The 26,644-nt window shown below is 39.8% G+C and overlaps 1 protein-coding gene across 10 annotated transcripts in view; it reads left to right on the top strand.

Annotated features, from left to right (window-relative positions):
• SLC45A1 (solute carrier family 45 member 1) overlaps window positions 1-26,644 on the top strand; it is a 76,628-nt gene that overhangs the window by 25,515 nt on the left and 24,469 nt on the right. For 2 of the 10 annotated variants that reach the window (XM_067311250.1, XM_067311248.1), the window contains exons 2-4: window positions 7,029-7,217; window positions 19,901-19,962; window positions 23,473-23,584. The exons of 4 other annotated variants lie outside the window; for them this stretch is intronic. The gene's annotated coding sequence lies outside the window, so the exon portion shown is untranslated. The remainder of the gene's footprint in view (window positions 1-7,028; window positions 7,218-19,900; window positions 19,963-23,472; window positions 23,585-26,644) is intronic. 4 more of the 10 variants (XM_013957452.2, XM_013957448.2, XM_067311249.1 and 1 more) reach the window with 2 other exon arrangements.

The raw sequence follows: 26,644 nt of genomic DNA, 5'->3' as shown, positions 1-26,644 counted from the left end.
AGCAGTTCTGAGTTTAACTAGAAACAGTGACACAGTTTTGAATGTAAATATTTCTTGCATACAAGCAAGAAAAGGATAACCTAAACTTGAAGCATTTTCTTAGCAATTTTGTGTTACGCTTTTGTCACTAGTTCAGGAAATGCCTGAAGGTAGACGAGCCTTCTTCTGGACTTTCCCTTTTGCATTTGCAGTGGTCAATTTAAAATACAGTGGTAAATGGTGTTTAAAAACTTTTTAAAGAGACAAGTTTATCAGGAAATGAATTTGAATTATATGTGGATAATTGAAAATCAGCCTCTGCTGCTCCATGTTTCTGCTACCTCAGCGAAGCTGCAGACTTGTTTTTCAGATTGGTGGGTTTCATTTTAAGCAGTGGACAGATAGCCATTATTACTGGGGAGAGGGAGAGCCTAAAAATTTTAATCCAAGGCTGTATTTAGATACACAGGAGCTGTAATCCATAAACTAAACAGGTACTGCCCCCTTCCTCACTCTTGTGCCAATGTCATGCAAGAGCGTTATTGTGGCATGACTGTGAACTGGGTTGGAGAGCTGGTCCGTCTGTTGGACCAGTGTGCATGGAAGAGCAGTGGTGCGGTAGAATTTGCTTTTTTTGTGGACTGCTGGCATATTCTTACAGTTGTTTTTTCCTTTAGAATTCTGCAGATTTTCTGAGGCTGTTCTTCACACTTTTGTGTGGGTCAGAGCAGAGTTCATGGGATGGGAGGTGTAGAATGAAGCATCATGTGAGTCCAAGTAAGTGTTAGGACAGTGTGAATTAATAGACTGTCTAGTCTTGGCTGTTAGTACTGCAGATTCATCTTGGAGTGAATGCCAAGCCAGTCTTGGTCTGTAGCACCGCACAGTGGTGTGCAGGACTCAGTGTGTCTGAAGTACTTTTAGCACACTCTTTTCTGCTCATTCATTGTGAACCGAATGCTTTGGGCTATTGGATATATCCAAACCACAAATCCTAAGAGGCAGCTCTTCTAGAATCTGTTTCATGTCTGTGGAGCTGATTGACAAGATGGTTGGTATTTTTTATGTCATAATTTGTACTTCCTCACATGGCTTGCTTTCACTTCGCTTTGCCTTCAGCAGCAAACACGCCTATGGGAGTATGAAGTTACGTTTCAGAATCATTATTACTCTCTCATATGTAGCTATAATTGTAGCTATTTTTTAAAACAGGCGTTTTCTGGTGGTTCATGCCAAAAACTGTAACCAAATTTGGCTAACAGATATTATCAAACAGTAGGTTTTATCAGGTGCGTCACAGTTTGCTGCCCTCACACTGTGGTTACTAAAGGTGAGTGAAGATATTCTAATGAGTGCCATATGTGAATTAGAGCAGCAGGATGAGCCTAGATCCCACAAACAACAGAATTTAGGGCACTACATTCTTGCTCTGTGATTCATAACCCTCTTTTTATGATCTGAAAATTCATTTGTGAATCATTCATAAATAGTTTTACTCTGATTTGGTCAAAACAGGACCACATTGGCCCCTTGATGGTTTCTGACACATGGATCAAGCTTCTGCTTCCTACTAATAAGAAATAATCCCCATATGGAAACTACTAGAGAGTCTGTTTTATAGTCATGCCCATGTCCATCTGGCCTCTTCTGGGAATGCATGAATAATGAAATGAATTGCTCAGCATACGCCATATCCACGACTGAGGAATAGCCTTTCGTTCCAGATTCCTTCTACATATTATCATGAACCACCTACTTTACAGAACAGGCATTAAGACTGAAGAGGAATCAAGTTCTTGGAAAGGTGCAATTTACTTTTAGGTTGCTTAGAATGTGCATTGTAGAAAATGACTGTAGCATATGTCTGTAAGTTGTGTACAGTTTGGATGATGTTCAATCTATGACAGTACTTAGCATTCAGAAAGCAGTTTAACACCTGAATATTCCTTTATTAGTAGTCAGATAAGTTCCTGATGAAGGAAAAAAAACAAAAACAAAAAAACCCAAGCTGATAAGGTGCCTAGAAGACCTTTACAGGTGAATGTAATGTTTTAACATATTTTGCTACATTCTTCCCTTGCTGTTACCAATTGGTTGATAATTTGCATCTTTGTAATGAAAAATTTTGAGTGTTTAGGCTTAAATGTAACAATGTCATTTTTTTGCTTGCTGTCATAACATCAGCGATCTCTTACTTGAATTCAGTTACATGGCAATAGGCTGTTGGAAATAAACTAAATATGGCCACTGAAGCAGAGTATGCATTTGTCCTCTATACCCCCAGCCTTGCCTCACCTCTCTCCTCCTTACAGTGTCTCTGTAGCTATAACAAGCTGAGAGGATGACTGTGTTACAAAGCAGTCATAGAAATAGTTTTGATATCATAGGAATCCTATTGATTAATGAAAGATTGTAAAGTCCATTTAGATAGAATCAGGAATACAGGTCACTTCCTAGGTCTTTGACTGCTCCATAGACAAGCAAATAGCTGCTTATGAATCACCTGGAGGACAGGAAAGGAATATGTGTGGCACTCATTTTCATGTCAACACCTTTCTTCAGTCTGTGATGGGATGTTAGTGAATCATAATGAAGGAAGAGTGCTTGCATGAACATTTGCAGAAACTCTGGGATCTGAGGAAGGACACATATTGAAAGTAGCATAAAACATGGAAAGGTGACTATGGAAGGGCATTTGACAGGCAAATTGCTTGAATACAGGGCCCCGGTGTCAGTGAAATCTGTAGCAGCCTAGAGAGGACTTCAGATAGAGAATTGCAATGTTATAGAATGAACCCTGAAGAGCAGCATGAAATGAGATGTGGAAAGAGGAACAAACTGCAGAAATCACCTGAGGATTTGTAACTCTATCTCACTTGTCAAACTCCAAATCTTCTGCGGAGTTTGTTGAAACAAAGGTTTTCGAATCATTCCATAGAGATACAGCCCCTGCTTGTGGATCACATGTATTGTCTCCTTCTGTTATTTTAAGCTTCTAAATTACTTTGATGAAAGCTAAAATGAATTAAATAATTCCTTAAAAAACTATTTTGTGAAAGCATTGAGGTGAGTGCTACCTGATATACTTCAAAATGAGTGAGTAGTTGTCTGTGTAGATGTTCAGGCTTCTTTTACTGAATGCAAAGAAACTTTGCAAGGAGAAAATACACAGTTTAAGAGTATAAAGCAATTATTTATTTATTGGCTAATGAATGCAATGTTAGTCAGGACTAATGAACTACTGGACTAAGCAGTGATTTACACCTCATCTCTCCTGAGGCACCAAGTGAATCCTTGATGGCCAGGCTGCCATCAAACAGGAGGAAAATAGTTGGCATCTGCTCCTTGAAACAGGCTGATTGGTTGATGTTGATGCTGATGCCTTCCTTTCTTTTTTTTCTTTCTTTCTTTTTTTTTTTAAAATCCTTTTCATGTTAGTATTTCTTATCTTGAATCATTGACCTGCTATTTCTGCCTCAATGATTTCACATCTGACCATGATTTTACTTTTTCTTACCTTGCATGGCTTTAGCTTGTACTGTTTCTCACATCTTAACAGCAATCTTCTCAGCACAGCAAAGCCAAGGTTGCAAGGTTAAATGAGGCTTTGGATCACACTTGAACTGCTATGCTGATATTTACAGAAGGAAGAAAGGAGAAATGTCCACACTAAATGCTCTGTTTTAATGTGGTCTGCACCGCAAAATGAACATGAGATCTCTGTGCTTTATAGGCTCTTCATAAAATGTAGTTGATGCTTGATCTGTTCTGTTGCTGATAAATGTTCTGAAATTTCCCTTCTGAGGAGGTCCAAAAGATGAGGAGCCAGTGTCATAGTGAGGCACAGCCCATTTATGTCACTTCGACTCTTCTCTATGACTTTTACTTGCTTGTTTGTGTGAGAGCAGAAGTCATTCCCATTTTCATGGTGCCATTGAGCTGTAATGATTCAGCCCTGAAAAATTATTTATGCTAGAATATGTACAGCCAGCCGAATAAAACTGAGTACACAGAAGTATGTAAAGCAGAAGGCTTGACCTTCTGATTTTTAGCTAAGAGGTTGAGTAGCATCTAAAGAGACTGAGTTGCATCTAGTACTTAAGTTATCTAGCAAATTTCCTATGTCCCAAGTAGCTCTGGCTGATGGATTTTTTTTGTGTGTGTGTGTGTGTCATGGGTTTTTTTGTGAGTCAGTTGGAAGAAAAATGAGATGTATTTTTTCATGGTGTGCATGATCTTAGGTGACAGTATGTCCAAAATGTACATTCTAAATCCATGTGCATTGTTTTTGTGACAGGAGGTCAGTGCCTTTTTACATAATAGGAGAATTGCAAATGCAGTAAAGTAATAACCCCTTTTGCTTCTCATTTTCCCATTTTGTAAAATGTGAGTAATTCGGTGAGATTAAAACTGAATACATGAATATTGTCAAAGTGCTCTGTATTCTCTTGCCCATTTGCAAATATCAGTGGTGGTGTTTCAGTCTCCAAAGATGGCTTAAAATGCAGTTTATAAAGGATAGTATAGGATAAAATATAGTTCATACAGGAAAATGTTTTTTATTGTTCACTTATTAATATTGACTTGGAAATGCAAATCCTGCTGACTTGTCAAAATATACCCACAGTCATATGGGAACTTGAAGATTATTTGAAAACTTTTAGCCATTCTGAAGTAAGGAGCCTGGTCTGACTGATCAGGTCAGATCTGTAAAAGACCTGAGCTTTGCCTCATAACCTAGAGGACTCAGGAGTCTGCTTGTATAGGTTGCTGTGAATTACAGAGTTCAAATCCAGTGGTGAGGAGAGTACTCATGGTCAGAATAACTGGCCCTGGAATGTCGCAGTCAGCTTTGAGGGAGATTTTTGAGTTGTGTCCAGGGATTCTTAGTATGTGACTGAGCTGCATGTCCGGCTGTTTGAAGGCTGGACAGTTTTCAAGAAATCTGCCCTTTTCCAGTCAGGTGCCTAATGCTGATGCCATCTTAGGTCAGTGAGAGACTTTTCAGCATCTTTAATGAGACTAGGAGTGGGATACGTTTGCTATGTCAGAAAAATGCACAGGTTGCTTTCCACTTTGAATGCGGCTCCCATGCTTTAAACCAGCTAGGGAACAAATACTACTTCCTATATGTGTAAACAGCTCAGAGGGTGGAAGGCTAGGCCAATATATGTTTGCTGAGTTAACAGTGTTTTTCTTGTTGTTTGGGGTTTTTTTGTTTGTTAGTTTGGTTTTCCGATTTTGGGATTCCCCTGTGTTTACAGGAAAGTTGCTTTGTGTCCTGGAGGTTGTACTCTTTGAAGAAGATGAAATTTCCAAGGCTGTGGATGCACCCCAGTCTCTTCAAGTCATGTAGTTTTTGATTGATATGTGAACCGCATTTTGTTTAGTTCAGAGACGGAAGAGGAAGGATTTGCCTGTCCAAATATAGACTTCCACTTTGGAGCTGGTCGTCTCAGTTTCCTTGGTAGTCAGTGGAGAGAAACAGGTGCTGCTGGGGCATGACTCATCTCTTCCAAGGCTGTGTCCCAATAACCGTCCGTCCGCTCAGGTCATCAGAAGCGATGTGGTCAAAGTTTCATCAGAGCAGGACTCATTCATGCCAGGTCTAAATGTCCCACATTTTCCTTTACCACTGAGCGCAGAGCCTCTTCTCAATTAGCTGAAAATTACATGATGTTTATTTGACCATCTGTGCGTATTTCTCTTTTAAAAATAATACTTTGATGACTGTTATGATAGGTTTTCATTGGCTAAATCAGTAATTTTTTTTTCCCTCATGTTGTTAGTTGAATGGAGGGAGAGAATACATACAGAGTAAGAAAATTTTTGGTTCTTTTTAACAGAGTAGGCAGCCAACAGAATTTGGCTCCCCAAGTGAATTCATACTTCACAGCTTGTCCACTCATAACAACCCAAGCATAAGAATCTTACTCCTATTAATCAGTTGTTATTGTTCTAATTTTACTTTCATGCTGACAAATGCTGCTTCTGAAGGATTGAATTTGAGTAGTCCTCACCATTTCAAGGAGAGAGAAGAGATTTGAGGGGATTTGTGTTGTAGGAAACTCTGTTTGTTTATGTCTCTGTCTTTGGTACAGCTGTAGTTTTCAAGCGTACTAAAAATGCCGGTCTTTCAGAGTAATTTCAAAAGATCCATTTTTCTCCATTAACAAGTCTTGATGAAGAAATGTTACCATAATTCCTCTTTATATAATCTTGATAGAATACTCTTAGACTTCTAACATTTCTTTTAGGATACGAAAGTAGACTAAAAGGATTGTTGGAGTGTTGATTTATTACCTGGTGTCTGTGTCCTGGAGGAAGGGGGGGGGGAGAAGCCAGTAGTCTCCCACTGGAATCTTGGCTTGAGGTGAATAGATGAATGACAAAATCTTTGCCCTGCACTGGGGCCTCTCTAACCTTCCACTTCCTGTTGAGTTGTGAAACAAAAAAGTAAACATTTAACTGAATGTGGCAGCCTGAGACAATCAGCCCTATTGTAGAAGGAACACCAGTCCCTTCTCTCTCTGCATAAATTCTCTTCACTGGCAATGCTAATAGAGCTGCAGTGGAAGTAAGCCAAGCCTTTCATTGGGCAAGACCCAAGTTTAAGCAGAAATACAAGTAGTGTGGTTGCTTGGTCCCTGGAAATACCCTGTATGAAGCAGGGTCATTGAAGTTTGCTCACAGTCGGAGGCTTTTCAAAAGTATTCTGCTTTTAATGTAGAAAATCAATTCACAGTACTTGAGACTTTGAAGCTGCCATGGGGTTTTGTGGGAGTGGTTGGATATGGCATAATTTTTATACTGATGTAATCATTCCAGAGTGGAATTGCTGAGATGTGTTCCTTGTACAAAAAGCAGTCATTTTTCAAACTAGTTTCCTTGATCTCATAGCACTGCGATGACTGTGCTTTCTTAGCTGAGGTAAGAATCTTTAAAGGGTTCTCGACATGAATAAAACAGTGGGTTCTAAAATACTATAAACTGACTTGAATTTATTGTTAATCCAACTTAGATGCAAGTAGTCTATTTCCTTGTTCCAGGCTCACTAGTTCATGCCATCCTTCAACTGTGCTTTGTGATGATCTGTCACAATGCTGGAGCCTGCATAACCTCCTGCCTGGAGAAGACGACCTGGATAGTACTGATGCACTACCAGTGACCTTGGGTATTTACAGATACAGTTCATGAGAACATTTCTTCATGCCTTTAAAATACTGTCTGCTACACATGTAAGTAAACATTACAAGCAGAAAGAGACAGTCTGGAAATATGTTAATTTTAATGGTAGTTCTGCCGATCTGATGCATCTGCTGCCCTACTTTATTTGTTGTGGGCTTTTTTATTTTAGAACAGATTGATAAGTAAATTGCTTTTAACAGATTAGACTTCAATAAGGATGACATTCTACATGTTTAATGGAATTTTAACCCACTTAAATTTATAAGGAGTTTTACTTTCTTCTCTAACTGCCCTAGAACTGCAGATGCAAGTCTTTTCTGACTTCCCGTTGCTAATTTGTCAGTCAGAGACTGAGTCAAATCTACATTTGGAATACTGTTACTTTTAAAGAATATTGGTCTTGTGCAAAAAGCAGTATATCATCTGCATTAAGATCTGTCTTGTACCTGTCACTTGGTTCCCAGAAACAGTGTCTCCCAATTTGAGTATCATGCTTCGGTGCTGACCTCAGGGGCTCCCTGGCTAAAAACCAGCAGTGGTGTGGTCCAATTCCTAGTTCATCTTATTGATTTAAATCGGTCTGAGGAAGTCTCAATCAGTAATATGGGAGATTTTCAGTCTTACAAAGCGGAAGTCCGAGTTCTCTACTTACTTCCCAAGCCTTTTCCTCTTTACAGCACCTATATAAATGCTACATGTATATTCTACCTATGTATATTCTCAGTCTATTCAGTGATAGAGTTGTTTTGTGCGGTGTTTTTGTTTGCTTTTGCTATTGCTTTCATATCAAGAGGAAAACAAAAAAAGACACTTGAAGTGGTGTTTACACAGTTACATATTAGGTGAGGGGCCCTCCAATATTATCTGCATTTTTTTCTGCTTGCTTTAGTTCTTGATTCATTTTATGCACATATCTAATTAGTATACTTATTATCTCTCTGTAGAGCTTTCTGCCAACATATCTTTGCAATAACATTTCTTAGCGAAATGAGGTCTGTGCAGACCATCCTTCCCTTAAGATGTTACAGGAGCTAGTGACCAATCATGTCTGCAGATTGTGCCATCTTTCCCATTGAGTTCTAGCTACAGACAGTCCTCACTTCACATGTCATTTATGCAGAATTAGAATATTTTAGGGGAAATGTCCTAAAATCAACAGAATGAGTGATATATATACACAGCTGACTGCTGAGGCCTGCCATTTTGTACATGGGAAAGGCCTAGTTGTTTTGGACTCTCTTCTTGCAGCCACTTACTTTTTCTCTGAGACTGCGTCCTAGACAGTCTTCACAAGTATGTATTTCCCAAGGTCTTTTCTAAGAGGGCTTTTAAATGTCGTACCCTTTGATCTGCAAAGTTCTTAGCCTGGCAAGGCAAGCTTGCAACTTCTCTGTGAGAAAAATTAAGGGCTTTAAAACTGGTACTTCCCCCATTTTTCAAACATGTTGCTCTTCCATTTATTCTTCTGGCACCACCCAAGGTAAATGAGTTCCCGTTAGTCATGCAAGAAATTCTTTTATAACACAGTATGCAATGATGTCTTTTCAGTCCGGCATTCATTAAGTTGTTACACTGTGGTGTTCATAACATTTTGTGGATCAGTTCTGTCTTTGTCACATGGTCATCTATAAACTACCTGGGAGATGCCTTACAGATCTCTAAATTCTACTGACTTTTACCTGAAGAAATTTTCATGTCTTCTGTTTTGTGAGTCTCTGTTTGAATGAAGATGAACTTCAAGAGCTGTAGTTCAGGCAGCAGTCTAAATTACTGAGCTCTCATTGAAACTCATCATCTTTAAGATTTGTGGCTTTCTCACACTTGCCACCATAATCAGTGCCATAGTGAGCTCTCCTTGGTTTTTTGTTACTGTTAGTAAATCTTTGAGATGGGCTTGTTGGATTGTTAATTAAGAGGTTTTGATAAGTATATTAAGTGGAAAGTCTTTAAAAACAAACAAACAAGCAAGCAAGCAAAAAATCATACTACCTATTACTTCTGCTCTACTGCTTAAAATGGATCATTATGTAGTTTTAAAAGACAAAGAGTCTAAACAGCTCAACTGTTTGAGCTGTCTAACTCCTAACAGAGAATGTTATAGCCTAGGGCTGGCTTCGCTGGAAGCACAGACAGGACAAAGTTGCTCTTGCGTGTTTTTCTTCTTTGTAGCAAGCTACGTAATTCCTGAGGTAGAATTTCATCAGGGCTGGGCATGAAAATCCTGTGTTGCTTGTGTGGATGGAGGAGTATGAGAGGAGTTGGTATTGCCAATGAATGCCAAGTACTGATTGATGCTTCTTCTGTTCTAGTAATTTAAAACCATTTTAAGTTTATAAGCTGCTACTCCCTCTTGTTTTGACCACAGTTCACGTAATGGAGAAGCTAGCTCTGTAGCAGAAGCAATGAAACCAGGCAGAACAGTATCTTGCTCTTTTATGTATTGTCATGTGACAAATTTAACCATGTATATTTGCCTCATTTTCTATCTGTTTGATTTTAACACTTCAGTTGCATTAAATTTTTCCAGAGCTTTCCAAGGTTTGTTTCTAATAATATAACTATCAGGTAGGTTTGAACAGCTTTCCTATCTGTATTGTTCTATTTTTGGGTAACTATTTATAAACAGAAAATGTTTTCCAAAGTCAGAAAAAAAGAGTGAATTGACTTTCGGGGGTAGAATACCAGAGAAGAGTCATCTCACGTGAAGATATTGAAAAAATTTTGTCCTCTTGTGCCTTTGGGGAAATAGCCTCTTTGCTTCTCATACTAGTCATATATGAATGCTGTCTGGGGTTGTCCATCTATGTGTGATCCTTGTGTGTGTGTAGCACTGCAGGTCATGTTCAGTGCTTTTGCTCACATGTCTTTTCCCTACTTGTTTCCAATATATACTGTCTGTGCTTTAGTCTTTCATCTCCAAAAGATTATTTTAACTTCTCAGATTTTAATAGAAGACTATGCAGGCGGATTGTTAAAACTGTTGTGGAACTCCCTTACTCTTGGGGAAATTTATTGGCGTCCTGTTGACAAGCAAAACAGTTCTTTTCCAGAAGTACCATTTATGACACATACTGCCTGTTTAAATTCACTCAGTCCTTCTGGAGTTCATCCAACTCTCAGTTTTCAGACATGTAACAGAACTTTGGCATTGGTTTGTTTAGACTTATCTTAATTCTCTTAGGAGAATTTTAAAGCTGGTATTTGTTTAATATGTTTCTGCTTCTCTAAATAAACACCATCATAGGACAGACCCCAGGTATTTTTAGATGCACCATTTTTTCTTTCACTGTGTCTTTGGACTGTCTTCAACCTTTCCAGGAAAATTATGTGGAAACTCTCAGGGCCAAAGATTGGATATTAAAAATAAAAAAACAAAACACCTTTTCCATGAAGAAAAATATTTCATTCTGTAGTTCTAAACAGGTCTTAAACTGGAAGGCACAGTACTTAAAATAAATGAAGATGTTTTGTTACTAGTACTTCTTACTACAAGGTGATTTTTCTGTCATTTGAAATCTATAAACAGTGTCTGGGCTTCTTCCTGAGGATTTTATCCAGCTCATACTCACTCTTTTACTTTAGAAATGATCATGTAAAACTCTAGGTCTCTGTGATATCAGATCATAGCAGAGTATCACATTGGTTTTCATAGGATTTAAATTCTAAGAATTTTCTTTTTCAGGATCTACCTGTCAGACAAGTTTTGTTACTTAAGAAAGTTTACTGTACACAAGCGTGTGACTAATGTGTGTGTGTTTTGCTTTTAAAGTGGAGTTGTAGAAACCTTCTAGAGTTTAAAAACATAAGGCAGGATGCAGCACAGACACAAGTCGTGCTGCACAAGACCCTTAAAGCTAGAGAGCTGCTGGAGGGAAAGAACAGGTATTGGGAAGTATAGAGGGAGGGAGTTTGGCAAGTGGAACTGTGAAGACAAGGAAATGAAAGACAGAGGAACTGTCCCCTTGCTCCTCTTGTCCTGGAGAGAATAGAAGGTATGTACAAGCCCAAACAGATTTCGTCATGTGAAATTTAACATTTATTCTTTCTCCTGGCTTTTTCACAGTCTTCAGCATTTTAGTCATATACACATATATTCTGCCTCTTATCAGAAACATCTGCTTTGTGCTGTCTCTAGGATCTCTGTTTTGCTTTTTTGTGGAAGTGTTAACAAAGCCATTTCCCTGTTCTTTCTTCTGCAGTTCTGAAAGAGAATAGCAATTTATACACGTTACAGGAGGCTTTATGCAAGCCTAAAATATGCCTTATGGACTAAAGTATTGTGCTATTATTTCTTCAGATGAGAAGAAGGCATTCACATTTCTACTAACATAGTAGTATAACAAACTGTGCACGACGAACTCAGTATTTCCTCACTGGTCAAAAGAGCATCCTTTTCCTGTGAGGGCAGGCCAGGTAGAAGTCAGGTTACAAAATCAAACTGATCTAAGTGCAGCATCAGCAGAACAAAATTATGTGGTCAGGAGGGATGTCCAAACATATCTTTATACCCCACTCTAATAAAGGCTATTCATGCCTCCCTACAGCAAAGTATGTGTGTCAAAAAGCCCTGCGTAGTTGCTGCGCTTCACAGGGTCAGGATTTGCAAATACACACAGAGCTAACAAGAGTTGCTCAGTCATATCCGGTCATGCCAATTAGAATAGCATCAATTAATAGCGAGCACATATAAGTGCCACAAATGTCCGTAGGAGGGCTGCCATGCGGTCAGCAGGTTCCTTTTCACTACCCCCCCAGCATTTGGGCAGCTGCATTCTTACTGGATGTATTGTGCATGGGGTTGCACTTGGGTCAGGCAGTGTGATATAGTCACCTGAGTAAAATGCTTTTCTTGGGTTAGTGAGGAGTTATTTACAAAGTCATTTAGCCGTTAAGTGAGCTCCCAGCTCTCAAAAACTGGCCACTGCACTGGGCTGTACTGTAATTGAGGTGTATAGACCAATAAACAAAGGGTCACAGTGACCTGATTAAAAGTGTTTTTTTGTTTTGCATTCTTGTAGTGAAATAGATTTTGTTGTATTGCACACAGGGATTTCAACTGTGAACTTTCTAGGCATCTGAACAAAAAATAAAATATCAAGACTGAAAAAAAAAATTGTGGGTGTGCTGGATGGCTGCTTCTGGAGGAAGCCTGGCAACTGTGTGTGTGCAGAACTTCAGGGCTCAATTCTTCAAGTTCGGAGCATGATGCTAACAATCTGCTTGTGCACTTGTGCATGTAGTCCCGTTGTTCTCCACACCTCGTGAGACTGAGCCTCAGTGAAAAACTGTGAAGGGTGTAGTCAGTAGGTTGTGTCCAGAGTCAGAACTCACTGTCAATGTGTAGCAGTAGAGATCTTAGTAGTTTTTCTCTTGTGCCGTGTGGTAATGTGCATGCTCTTCACACTCACAGGCAGAACCAGCTGTAGCAATGCACAACCTATGATCTGTTCCCACCCAGCTGCTAGTCACTCTTTTCTGAATGGTGCACATGCAGTAGCTCTTAGGACTGTCATACATGTTGGCAGAAAAAGGTGGTATTCCTGAGGTGGAGTGGGGGCAGAGATTTCTGTTGTGAGTTTGTAGTCGGAAGAGTAGTAGTCATCTAAATATTTTACATGTAATTCTTCCGTAATCCATAAAAAGAAATTCCAAGATATGAAAATTCATCGGTGTAATAAAAGTGTTCCATCTCTGGGGCATTAACTTTTTTAATGTGTATAAGAAATAGTGTTCCCTACAGTAAATAGAGAATTATATGCTCAGAACATCATTAATCAAACGTTTAATTATTTTTTTGTGTAGGATTAGTAGCCTATTATTAGAATTCTGTGCTTATGCCCTGACAAAGGTGCAAATTCAAGCTATTTTGTGATGAACTAATTAAAACCAATAATCCTGTTTACTAGGGGAGCTCCAGCAATAAGAAGCTTTGCCATTTTATGGCTAATGACCAACACGAGAGTAGAGACTTTTGTCAGTGCTCCACAGTGAAGACTAACATGAGTATGGCCTGTAAGACAGGAATCAAACTCTTGCTTGTCTGTTGAGAACAGGGCTAAACATCCCAAATGACAGCACTTAGTCTTTGAGTGGGCAGTTAATTTTGCAATCATTTGCTAATTATCTAATAATTTATTAGCTTAATTTCAGAATAGTTCTCTTAAGATTAATTAAAATATCCCTGTGAAATGTTTTATTGTAAATTCCTGACATTCGGTCAGTCCTAGTTCCTTTGCACTACTGTATTTCTTTGTTATAAAGAGTATGTGGTTTTCGTTCAATACTGCATTTGATACATTCATTTACTGGATGTTATTATAAAATGTAACTGTGCATTAATAGTATAGCTTTTGAATTGTGCAGATTTTTTCCTTTTTGGGGGGATCTGGAAATACTGAAGAGCTTTTTTTTAAATATATGCAGACAGTTTTAGTAACTTATCTGTTGGGTACTATGTAAATCGGGGGCGGGGGGGGAGCAGTGAAACACTGTAATCTTTGAGCGATGTGATAGAAATCAAAGAAAAGTGACTGAAAAAATCCTGTTATTCAACTTGTGAAAACATGAATCAGCTAGATGATTTGCTGTTGTTGGAATAATCTCTGCTCTAGTGGCCATTGTGCATGTTGTACAGGTGTTGCATGGTTCAGGAGGCAGGAGTGGCAGAACCCAGAATTTTTGTGACCGTTATCTGTTAATTTTTAGTGTTAGTAGTTTAGTGGAAAGTTTGCTTATGATATGTTCTAGCCACAGTGTGAGCGATTTGGAGCAGTATTTAGTAGTTGTTAGTATTCGAAAGTACAAAAACAGTAAGAGTTTCTTCTTGAGATTGTAATTTAATATGGGATCCACGACTCTGTGCGTTTAAAACAAAACAAAACAAAAACTCTCCCACAGAAACAGAACCCCCCCACACACTTGAGTCTAAAACAGTAATGCTGTGACATTAGCATGAAAATACAGAAAAATAAACATTTACCATGTTTGATGGCGTATAAGAAACATAGCAGTGGCCATACATGAACAGCTTCTTATGAGAAGTTTCCTAACAAATGTGTCAGTATACTAACTTTTCCCCTCCAATTTTATTTTGTCCTTGGAGAGGTGGAGGGTTTCCCTTTGGAAGGGGGAGGCATCTGTGTGTATGTCTTATAGGCAGGTGTATTTTATTCTTCAGGAAAATAGGGCAATATGAACTCTACTGACTGGTTTAAAATTGACAGACAATTTCCAGAGCAAGACAAAAAAGTACGTATGTAGTCTGGATTGAGTCCAAAGCATCTTTACCTCCAAACTGGTTTAGGCCAGAGAGACAGGATGTTCCACAGAGCGAAAACCATGTGATTAAAGAGCATGAGCAAACACAGAGTATATTATTAACAAAACACTAGGCTGCATTTCATGTTGGGTTTTCTGGCTGGTGACCCATGGAATTGACGCAAAAACTAACAGAAAGACAAAGGTCCAGTCTGTTCTAGCATAACTAATAATCAGAAAAGATTCCCTGGAGCCCCCATTTTGTATGGCAGTGTCAAAAAGCTGTTCTCGCCAGCTGTGGCAGCAGTACTGTTGTAAATACCACACAGTGGTACTCCGTACTTTGGAGCATGCGGTGAGAGAATTTTTTTGGCAACTGCTATGGAGAGGTTTTACCTTGACTCACGATTCTGTAGGTGTCTAACAATTAGGCTCCCTGTTACTTCCAGGCTCTTTGCTTGCATGCTGTTGACAATGTCTTTCATTTCTGCCTTGCATTCTGACTCACGGATCAGTCAATGTCCTTCTGTCCTACCCTGTGGGCCTCTTCCATTTTTTACAGATTCCTCCACATCCTGATCAGCAGCTGTCTGGGCCAGGATCTCTATGGACAGACAATGAGTCATGCTGCTATGTGATGAGGATGCATATAGTAGTGGCATGAGGTGAAGGGTAGATGGTGTTTGGAGACTTATGGAGCACTTGAGGGGCTAGCAGTCAGTAAGCAAATTTGCAGTCAAGCAGGCAGATAAGATGGGGTAGTGTTGGCTGTCTGTAAGCAAGGAAGAGAATCAAAAATCCTGGACCCTTTATGCAGTTGTTTACAGAACTGGGATGTTCTGCTCCTGGGAACTTCCTTGCCTTTGACCCCAGAAAGCCTGAAGAGATCCATGAATCTTCAGCGTGTAAAAATTTCTTTGGGAAATGCAGTGGAAAAAGTCTCAGAACTGCTGTGTTCTATGCTATGAATTTGCATGTCTTTTCCTGGGGGCTGTATTTCTGCCCTCCTCCACCACTAGTAGAGGACTGAAGTGCCAGTGAGTCTGGGAACACATGAAGCTCGGTGATGTTTTAGAATACTTTCTCCTACCTCAGCAGCGTGAGGGGATCTTGGAAAATGGAGTATCAGGTGCATTTGGCTTTTTCTTTCATAGAAGGTTACTTTATTACAAATGGTCTTATGTAAGCTGGATTCTCCTCCTCAGGACTCCTCAGATACTATCAGTTTTTCAGTCAGTATTTAACACTTTTAGCCAAACACAGAGATCTAGTCATACTTCTTTAGTGTTGCAAGCTCATCATATTCAAGATGCATATTAGCCAGGAGGGAAAGAAGCATTTGATGCTCTGGGAGCTGTGGGTGTTGAAGCCCTGACAGGCAATGTGCTGCTGTTTAAGATGACAGCTTTTCCTGTACTGCCCACAGCATCACTCAGGAACGTGTCTCCTCCCTCAGAGAGATGCCAGCTGCCTTCCCTTCCCTGCTGTTAGTCAGCAGATACACTCCACTCCTCCAGATCCAAATTGGAAGATATTTTTTGCTAATGCTTCCTCACTCTTCTTTGTTAACTAAAAGAGGTTGTTGCTGAAACTGAGATTACCTGAGGCACTCTGGGCATGGTGCTGCTTTGAATGAAAGGAGAGGAACCATGGAGCAGCGCGTATCAGAGCTCCAAGTGGAGGCCCCTGGGGTGCCTGCCTGGCGGTGGGGGGTGCAAGCGTGAATCACGAGCTGCAGAACCGGGAAAGCAGGGGCGTCAGCGTGGTTATTTCTTGAATCATTCTTAGCCAGCAGCAGGTCAGCTGGCAGATGGCTTCAGCCTGAAGTGAAAGCTTGTAACTCTCCAGCCAGCAAATAGTTCCATAAGTGAATATCTGCATTTCATCAGCATCTTGTATTGTCTCTGTGAAAAATGGTATTCAATTGCACATAATTGGTAGTGCTTCAGTTTCCTGTGGCTTTCAACGCATTCATTTGTGTTAGGTCAGCTCAACTGTTTTATAAACATAGAAATGTGTTTTAAATCTGATGAGCTTGCAACATTAAAGAAGACTTAAAATACTCTTAGATCTCAAATACCGGAACTGTGACACTTTCTACACAGCCTCAGTTGAAGTTCATACATAATAGTGAAATGAAAATTCAACACTTCTTTTAGGCTTGATCAGAGAAATCATTCGGGGTACCCTAAACAATTAAAGAACCAAATCATTTTTCAGTGCTTGTGACTAAATAAATTTAAAAAAAGAGATTTTTTTTTTTCCAGCCCAGGCTAGAAAAACTAACTGCTCTCTCTTCAAAAAAGAAGTATCTGTGGGAATTCTATAGCAGTAGAGTGTAAACTATGGTACCAGTGAAAGCAGCTGGCCTAGAAATTTCATGTGTCCTTCATAGGGAAAACACACTGAAGTTTCACAACAAAATGGTAAACCTGACATACTGTGACCTGTTTCCTAACCCAGGAACTAGACTGAATTTGAGCTAGTGACAAGTATCAGAATATTTGCCTAAGCAGACATGGCAGAAGTTGTGTTAAGCCTTCTGAGAGGTTCAATGACCCACTTTTGCATGGTTTGCGTGATAAAATCTCGAAGAATGGAATAGAAACACTTTTCATATGTAAAGTAACGATTATCAAGCTTTTCCAGAATGTTCTATTTTTATATTGAAAAGGTTTGCAGATTTTTCAATAAGTTAGGTGGGGTAAAAAGGCAAATTTACCATCTAAAACGCCATCTTCTAATTTTGTCCCTAATGCATAAAGCTACTATTGCGTTTTCTTAATCCAAACATTTTGAAATGCAAATTGCTTTTTTTTTTTTGAGTTCTGATATTAATGATGTGACAGTGTTTTCTTTATTAGGAGAGAAGTTCCAGTTGGAGGCCATAATTCACAGGTTACTTGTCTCTCCATCTCACCTTCTCACAAGACCTCCCAAGCTCTCTGTGACTCTTAAAAGTATTCATAGTTTAGTAAACAATTCTCTGTGGTGCATATTTACAGGTAGTGTAGCTATTTCCTGGCTATTGTCTCCAAAGACTTGAGAGATCTTCTCCCCACCCCGTGGCTGCAATAACCTTTTCCTGAGAAGCCAAGGCAGCTAATCTAAACCAGATCCACTCAGTGTGAGAGCCACTCCTGATTCTAAAGCATGTTTCAGTTGTTTAAGCATCAGTAGAAATGGTTTTAAAGATCAGATCCTTTTTATGATGGATGTCTGTGAATTTCTGAGCTGTGAGGCTGTGTATAAGGAGCTGAATTTGATGGAAGGAGGCATCACAAACTTTAATAAGAAAATTTAACATAATTGTTCAATAGCCTGAAAAAATACAATTATGAGATTTTAAAATTTGCTCTACATTTAAAAACTGTAGTGAACATAAGATTTAAACTATTACTTTTATTGAAATGTTTTGATTCCGGAGAATATCTAAATATATTATTATTGTAATGAAATTTTACTTGCTCTTCAACACTATTTTGGTCTGCTTCAGTGCAGTGAGAAGTAAAAACAGTTTCTGACTTCATGAGTCTGCTGTTATTGGGAAGCGAATGAGCTTGCTCACGTCCTGGAACATTGCTCACTTCATCTAACCATTACACTGTTAGACAAAAGACAGCCATGGGTGCTTCTTCTGCCCATGTTTTTTAGCCTTCTTTCTTAAGAAAACAAGGTTTGTATGATCATGCTGTCCTCCTCAGGTAGTTTTGATTCCATTGGCCTGTTTCGGCTAGAGTGGGACAAAAGGCTGAGAGACATTCAGATCCTGCAATCTTTGTGGCAGTACGCGGCTACTTGGAGGAGAGAGACCCCAATAGCAAGGTACAGGCTGTGGTCATTTTTGACAGCTGGGAGAGGCCATGTGGGGAGAGGCACGCTGAAGGCCTCAGCTACAGCACAGCAAAGGCTCCAGTCTGAGTTTGTGCATCATCAGATGCTAGATGCCAGGGAAATCAACCCCAAGACAGAAATCTGTGGGAAGCAGGGCTTCATTAGTTCTGTTGCTCTCCTGCTTATTGTGGTGAAAGTACCCATGGTTTCTGCTTTTATTGAGCTCCGTGTTGCTGGAGTGTGGTCGCTGTGCTCTAGTTTCAGGGGACTTAGACTCAGGGATGCATGGTTTGTCAATCCCAAGCAGCCATAGGAAAGAAAGATATCTTAAGAAGAGTTTCCCAATGTATGGGGCACCTGTGGCCTGCAAAGGAGTTTTAATAGTGACCATTCTCAGCAGGAGTAGCTGATTCTCAAGGCTGCTCCACTGACAGGATCTTGTCTGATTGTGTGGGGAAGCAGCTGAATGGCACAGTGCTGAAGGAACTGCAGCTGGACCCAGGAATAGCTGTCAGCTGTGTACTGCACACCCTCTCCGAACTAGTCCCTTGCCCCTATTACTTCCCACAGAAATGATTGCAGGGCCAGGGCCAACTGTGGAGATGTCACGTCATCAGAGCACTTAGCTGTGCTATGCTGTGGCTGATCCTTAAACCAAGCATGCTGTCGAACAGTATCTGTTGAGGTGTTATATTTGTATGATCTGTCATGTTGCATCTCCTGAACATAACCCTATTCCACTGTTCCTGAATTTTGTCTTGCAGCCCAACATTCTCCCCACCCCATCTCCTCCCAAGCCACTGTTCATCCGTGAACAAAACTCTGCAACCCTTGACATAGATGCTTTGATCATTCAATGGTCATGGTGCATGTTTGACCATGTGCAGTACCGATAACATCTCTTAAGGTCTTTGGTGAAAATGTTGGTGCTTGCAACTTCCTGGGAAATTGGGTGGTTTGGTGATGGTGTGCTGGAATGGTCTGCCAGGTAATGTGTAGGTGGCAAATGCTTGTTTTTGCAGAAAATCAGTGTTAACAAATGGATCTTCAGACATTTCGTAGGATTCTGGGGTGCTGATTCACTAATATCTCACTTTGGTACTATTTAAACATCAATGATGTGAGTTATTGGTGTTATATGATATACATCGCCTTGCAGTCCAGAGCAGAAATAGCTATGAGAAATATTTATCTTTTCTGTATTACTATTGACAGATTGTACCCTGTTAATGTAGTAATAGACAATCTGACCGTTACAGATTTTTTTTAAATTTATCCTAATGTATTTAAACACTTCTTAGCATCTTTAAGTCTTCTGGATATTGATTTTTTTTTTTTTCCTCACTGCCTCTTGCTTCCGTTGTCCATTTCCTAGGTTCTTATGCATAGTTGCTGCTATTTTAAGATCCTTTCTGGCTTTCATTAATTTTGAATTCTCAAGATTGACAATGCCACATCTAGGACAAGTGTTTTCTGATTAAATTCACCTCTTTTGAGCTGGCCTGGCTTATAGGATCCTCCCAAGAAAGTATATATTTTAAACATAATTTCCGATTGCTAGATATGCATCTTTTCCTGCCACAGGTATAGTCTTCTACCCAAGGTTTGGCTACAAAGCTACTTTATGCTTCTTGTTTTTCAGGTCAAAGCAATATCCAGTCAGACTTTGCATGGCATAATGAAGAAACAGGATTTTCTAGCATGGTGAGTACTTGCAGAGTCAACAGGTTGATGATTTCTAATGACCAAGAATCCATGAAACACTGCACCCTAAATAAAAGCAAAAGGGAACAGTAATCACTGGGTAAATGCTATTTCACCTCTACATGTTTAATAGGCAGCTTCAGGGAGGAATTTAGGAAAGGTACATTGCGGAATGATTTAGTGTGAGCTCTCATCATGATCTCAAGGAGCACTACCTGAGCAAGTTCAGAAAAGGAGTTTTGAAGGAGCTATTTAAAATGACAATATGACTAGGGATTAAATGATGGTGTTCATGAGAAGGCCTTAAATAGAGATCATGTAGCAGGGGATGTTTTCCCTTCAGCACTCGCTTGTCTGTGACTTAAATTGTAAACTTACTTCCCTTTTGTTATCTTTGCTGGATGTAGACTTTCCATGCCTCTCTTGGCTTTTTGCTTCCACAGCTGAGAAGTGCCTCTCATAAATTTTGAATTTGCTGCTTTTCAAAGCCATTTTCATTGAATACCTTCTGGAAAAGCTAGAAAAGACCTTGAGATGTCACAGATTTCCTTTATTCCATCTCCCTGGCCCAAGGCAGTTTCTAACGTCCCTAATCGTTTTTTCAAGAGCCCTGGCAGATAATCTTAAAAATCTCCAGTGGCAGAGACTACCCTATCTCCCTAAACTATTTACAGTTCTTTTGAACAGAAGGTTTTGCCTCCTATCTAACGTAAATCTCCCTTAATGCAATATAGCAATCACTTTTGATTTATTGTTTTGCTTACTGTTTACAATGGGCATGGACAACAAGTTTATTCCCTTTTATCCTCCTCTATGCATTAACCTCTTAGGGGATGATTAGATGGCCATTTCTTTGAGCAGAAATCTCTGCTCATATGCCCTCTTTGACCTCATGTACCTCTGTTCTGTTATGCCAGTGGTGGTCATGGGGGTAGTCATGTGGTGAATTCAATCAGGATGCTTATCTGGTTTAAAGGGACCCCCCCCCCCCCCACACACACACATTTTTCAGGCAGTAAGAGCAGCTTAAGTCAGGGCACAATGTACAAAAAACGTCCATGCAGTCATCCTGAGTGCTCTCAATAGAGTGCATTATGAGAGTGGAACAAACAGAAGGGTTTTTTTCCTCTCTCTTCTGTACAGACCAAAAGCTTGCTCATGTTTAGAAATAGGCCAGGGTTGAGTATCTGCATAGCCACGGGGGTCCTGCACTCTGTATCTTCCACCTTTGCTCTGTTTTTCATAAATAATTCAGTTAGCAATTATTCTGTAAACATTTCAAGGAAAATTATGTTATCATTAAATCAATCCAATAGTTTGCATAATCATTGTCTATGTGTAGGTTTACCTTATTTGTGGTTTCCTGCCAAGACAGATATACTGAGTCTTGCAATGTGAGATCAATAAAACAATTATACTTGCATAAACATTTATACCCAGTGAACTGGAAAAAGATTGTTGCAAATTTATATTTCTTTGTCTTTCATCACTGCCATCAAGTATAGGGATGGACAGAATAGCATAGGTAACATTAATCTGGCAAAAGAAGTAAACTGTCCATCTCTATCGCAGAAGAAGGTATGTGCTACAAAATGTGACAAAATTAAGGAGAATATGGACTAACAGTAAGTCAACTACAGAGAGCTTTTCAGTGTTTTCAAAGATTGTGGTGGACCGGCTTCCTCTAGTAAGTTTAGCAGGAGCAAAACATCCCACACAGATGTGGAAGTTTGAATTTATTGTTGTGAATAAGGGTACAGTGTGTCACTCCCACACACTGTTCTGCGTTTCCTATTGGAGGCCTAACATTTTTAGTAGGCTTTTCAGATTGCATATTTAAAAACTGTGATCTGTACCCATATGTTAAGAGGATTATTTACATTCATTCAAACATTCTGATTACCTTGAAATAGAATATATGATTTTACCATATGTTTATTTCTTGGAAATGTATGTTTAATCCTGAAACTTCGTATACCAAATCAGTAATTTTGTTATCATGAACCAAAACCATTCTAGGTCATCCAGTTCTTAAATTTTACACCTCTTATAATTTGTAGCAGCATGTGATAGGAGTTGAGAAACTTCAGGATAATTTAGGGAGGAAAATACATTTATTCTCCCCCTCCCCCCCAAAAAAATAAAGGAAGGAAAGAACACCCCACTCCCTAAAAAACCCAAACCCATATGTGTCCAGAATGCTAAGCATAACACTACTATTTTTGTAATCAGTATTACTGGTTTTATACTTGCAGCCTTTTCTAAGTCTCTTAAAACATCATCTGACACTCTATTGATAATGAAACATTGATTTCAACTGAAATTCCCTCTAGTCGTTCTTTTTCCTTGGCCTGTGTCCTGGCTGGCAAAGTGACAGTCATCGTAAATTTTCCCATGAATTATGCAAAACTGTAGCTATTTAATTACTCAACCAGTGATTTGGTTGTATTCTGTACAGCTGACTTCAGAACATAAAATCCATGTGCTGTATATTTTATGTCATAGCTTGATTCTTCTCCCTATAACCTCTGGAATATGGAGGAAAATACAGGATGTGTTGCTCTGTTTGCATACATTCAGTCATGACAAGCACAACTTGAAAGGTTAAACTTGATGTGCAGTGTGGGAAATTTTAGCGCAGGCCTTGGATAAAAAAGAGGAATCTCTGCTTTGCCCCCTTTAGCTTCTGCAGGGCTGCCTGAGGGAAATGCCGCTGGGGCGAGTCAGTGGTGGTAGAGCTGGGTCAGCCTCAGCTTTTCCCAACCACAGGCAACTTCACTGCTAGCAGGGGAGGCCAGGTTCTGGGAGTGTGGATCAGTGGAAATACACTTCCGGAGAGAGGAAGCAGGTTTCCTGGAGCCTCTGTGACACAGACTGTTCTTCAAGAGCAGATCTCTGTTCCTTTTGGCCAATCTAGGGTTTGGCATATGCTTGCTGAACTTGCTTTTACTTTGGTGCCTTTAGATTTTTCTTCATGTGAGCACTTGCCCTGCTGGAGAATTTCCTCCTGTCTGTGTTGTGCTATAGGAAACTTTTAAGTTTATTTATAACCTGTGTGTATTTACAACTTAAATTGTGGGCTTCTGTGTTAAGTACACAAAAGAAAGTCAACTTCTCAAAGCATTGCTGCTTTTTAAGGTACTTTATCCCAGAAATTAAGCAGGACATGTTATGGCTTCCATGGCTTTTTAGGCAGATTATTGTATGCATCAGATATAAATTCATCCCAAGACTAAGCAGGGTACAGCTATGGTATAAGCAGTGGTGCTTCTAGTTACATTTTGCTACAGCAGACAGGTTGTTACACTATCTTGTGAACCATTTCTCCTTCATTTATTTGGAGCACTTTTGGAACAACATGGAGATTTTCCTCAAGTCAGTCAGTCAGCTGTAGCATAACTGAGGTCTGTTCTTTCTGGAGTTGATATTTTTAAAGTTTGAGCGGAATACTACCTTCTTTGTGGCTGTTGGCCGAGTAAGTAAAACAACATGGTATCATTACTTGTGCAGGAGAACTCAGGTTTTGAAACAGACACCAGAGGGAGAGTGCTATGAATTTGACTGCTGTCGCTTCATTTTGTGTCTCAGTGCAATCTACTAGATGAAAGAGTACATGATTAAGGTATGTGCAGTTCACTGCGATTATGACCCCTGCTCACCTCTCGGCCTTGATTTTCTTTAAGGTTCTGTACCCTGAAGAATTCCATTTATTCTTACATGTTTTCCTGACCTTTGCTCATGCTGGTTTCATGAATGATCCAATGTGAAAATTTACTTCCTGTCTCCGGTGAAGGTTGTTAGTCAAATGTGTTACAGAAATATATATGGGAGAGAGGCTGTGAGCTCACTAGGGAAGGGACTAAATTAGTCCTAGACAATACACAGATAAACAATATGCAGTTTATGGTCAAATTTCACATCAGGGCATAGAGTAATGATTTAGCCCAAAAGGAGTAATACCCAAAAAACAAACAGAGAAAGTGTATTTACTAATATGGTTTAAAAGTAGGCCCAAAAAGCAGCATGGTGGTGAATGCAAATTTTTTTGTCCGTACTCTGAGTGTGCATCCATTTGTTACTTTTTCTTGCAATATAGTGCCATAGCCTGAGATCAGTGTGATCCAGACATAGAAGTCTGGGAAAGTCACTATCCAAGCAAATGCTTTAAGTCACCTTCAAGCTGTGGGGAAAAGAGGTCAAGGGTCAGCCTCTATCCAGAGGAAGAGGATGAATGAGTCAGATTTTCTGGTTGTGGGGTGGATTAGTGGTGGTGAATTAATTCCAATGTTGAGCACAGTACAAGAACAGTTTCGAACGGAACTGTATGTCAAATGCATTTATTTGGGGCCAGGCCCTTCCTACACGATAGCCAGTCTACTACAAACACAGAGTTCTCTGGTAACCACATCTCCTTTGTTTTCTTTGAATGCTATGAATCAATTAGTTTCTTATGATCTAGGTGTCTACAGTACACTGAAGAGTTGTTTCTGCAGCAGAAGTGATTACTTTAAAATTAAGTTCTACACTTAATGAGAAAGACTGTCAATTTGTACCTGCCTACAGTCCACATTCATTGCAAGCAAAAACCTCTGTGCTATGGTCTGTTGATGCACAAGAGTCACATTCACAGACTGATAATCCAAGATGATCAATGGGCACCACTTCAATGGCATCTACTCCACTTGTCTCTTGGCTGAAGGATAGCAATAGTATAATGTTTGGTGATGCAGTAGATGTTTCAAAGCCCCCAACAACAAGGAGATACCTCCATTACCTAAATTAGGCATAGTATGTGATTTCAAAAATACAAAAAGAAATCTGAGCTAGGTTTGAATCTAAGAAAGCTTTGGGATTAAACTACTTGGCGGGGAGGGGACTCCTGTGATGCTGTTTTTTGACCAGTTTATGGTCTTTTAATTGTCTGTTGCCTCTTCTGTCCCTAAAACACTAATGCAAGGAGCGGATCAGCAGAGAAAATACAACTGGAGGATGCATTTGGTTTGCTGTAGTGGAATCATTTACCTTTGCATTGTTTACTTGCTTCCTGTCTTCTGATTTACCGTGACCTGCAAGGGAACATTCCTCTACCACAGCTAAGGCATTCAGGTGGAGTTAATTGAGCAATTAAATTATCAGGTGATGGAAGTAAAAATCTCATCAACACAGTGGATGGATTTAGCAATCTGACTCCTTTTAGTTTATGACTTACGATTATGTAATGTGTGTGTTGCTACATAGCTGCACACTCTGTGCAAAACAAAGAGGTAAACAGCTGTTCTGATGTACACTGTAGCTGATATGGGGGTCATGACTTCAGTCAACTGACCAGGGAGAAAGGTGACAGTAGGGGTTTCTGTTGATGGATATGGACAGACCGTTTAATATAACTTCCTCCCCAACCCCTTCCACTTAGAAGTCTCCTGTCAGGGATTTAGAGCTAAGGCTGAGTTAACACGCGAAAAACCTTTTCCCAGTCAGGTGCATTTTGCCCCTAGGTAACCATGGAGGAGTGCACAAAGATAGGCAGTGTTCAAGTGCTGGTGGGCTTATACAAAATTGCAAAGGGAAGTTTACAAAGCAAATTCCATTTTGGTGGAGAATAGCAAAGGCTGAAGATCCAGTTGATATGTCACATGGAGGCAATCTAAGGTGCATGCGTGTTCGGAGAACTTCTTAAGAGATGTGACGTGTCTAGGCCAGCTGTCCAACTTGGCAACTCTGGAAATGATAAATGTGATAAAAGCACATCAGAATTCTAGCTCCCTCTTCCTGTACAGAACTACTACTACGGAGGCTGTTGTTTTAGTTGAAAGGTCAGGTATGGCAAAAAAGACATCCACAGCAATGCTAAGATTATTATTAAACAGGTAGAGGACAGAGCATTATAAATGTTCTTGTGATGGAAAACACAGGGAAACCTCAAGCCCTAGAATGGAGGGCTGAAAGGGATGCGACACGCTGACTGAGACAAACTTCTGCAGTGACGTTAGACCAGAGTGTAATGGAGAAAATTCTGCTGCTGTCTAAATCTGTCGTGCTCTCATGCAGGAATTCTGTGTGTTGGTCTGGTCACAGAGCCTCAGAGGAAAGAAAGAAGGTCTCTTTTGGCTTCATAGAATGGTTCAATTTTAAATTAAAGGGGATGTTGCAAAAGGTCATGAATGTTGACTCCTGAAGTTAAAATAGGTTGTTTCTTTCCCTTTTACTGACAGTACAGAAGGTCTCACAAGAATCTATATGCTTCTGTCCTATTGAATTTCTTAAGGGAAAATAATTCTGAGAGGATTCCCAGAGTCAGCATGGTGCAGTGTGCTGTGAAGCTGAGGAAGAGACTAGTCCTGGTCATCTCTTTTGTTGGGGAGAATGTATAATATGCACAATGTTCCCAGGAACAATACTGTAATAAGGCTATGTGCTCCTGCATCTGTGAGCTGGGTGACCCAGCTTTATTATTACTGTCATCCATGGAAAGTAAAGGACAGGTTCTGTCAGAGGTTCATGCACTGGATTTGGTAGCAACGTTTCTCCTTAGGCAAGCGAGTGGCTTGAGGAGCTGTGCAAAGGTAGGTAACAAGTTAATCTTCAGGAAGATATATGCATCAGACCTGTTCCTATCCTATCCAACTTGCCATATAACAAGAGCTAGTGACAAAAATCTACTTCATGTTGTATAAATCCCAAA

This window comes from Apteryx mantelli, chromosome 26 (assembly GCF_036417845.1).
Source record: "Apteryx mantelli isolate bAptMan1 chromosome 26, bAptMan1.hap1, whole genome shotgun sequence".
Lineage (NCBI taxonomy): Eukaryota > Metazoa > Chordata > Aves > Apterygiformes > Apterygidae > Apteryx > Apteryx mantelli.
The sequence above is the reverse complement of the archived record's forward strand: the minus strand, read 5'-3'. Positions and strand labels throughout refer to the sequence as shown.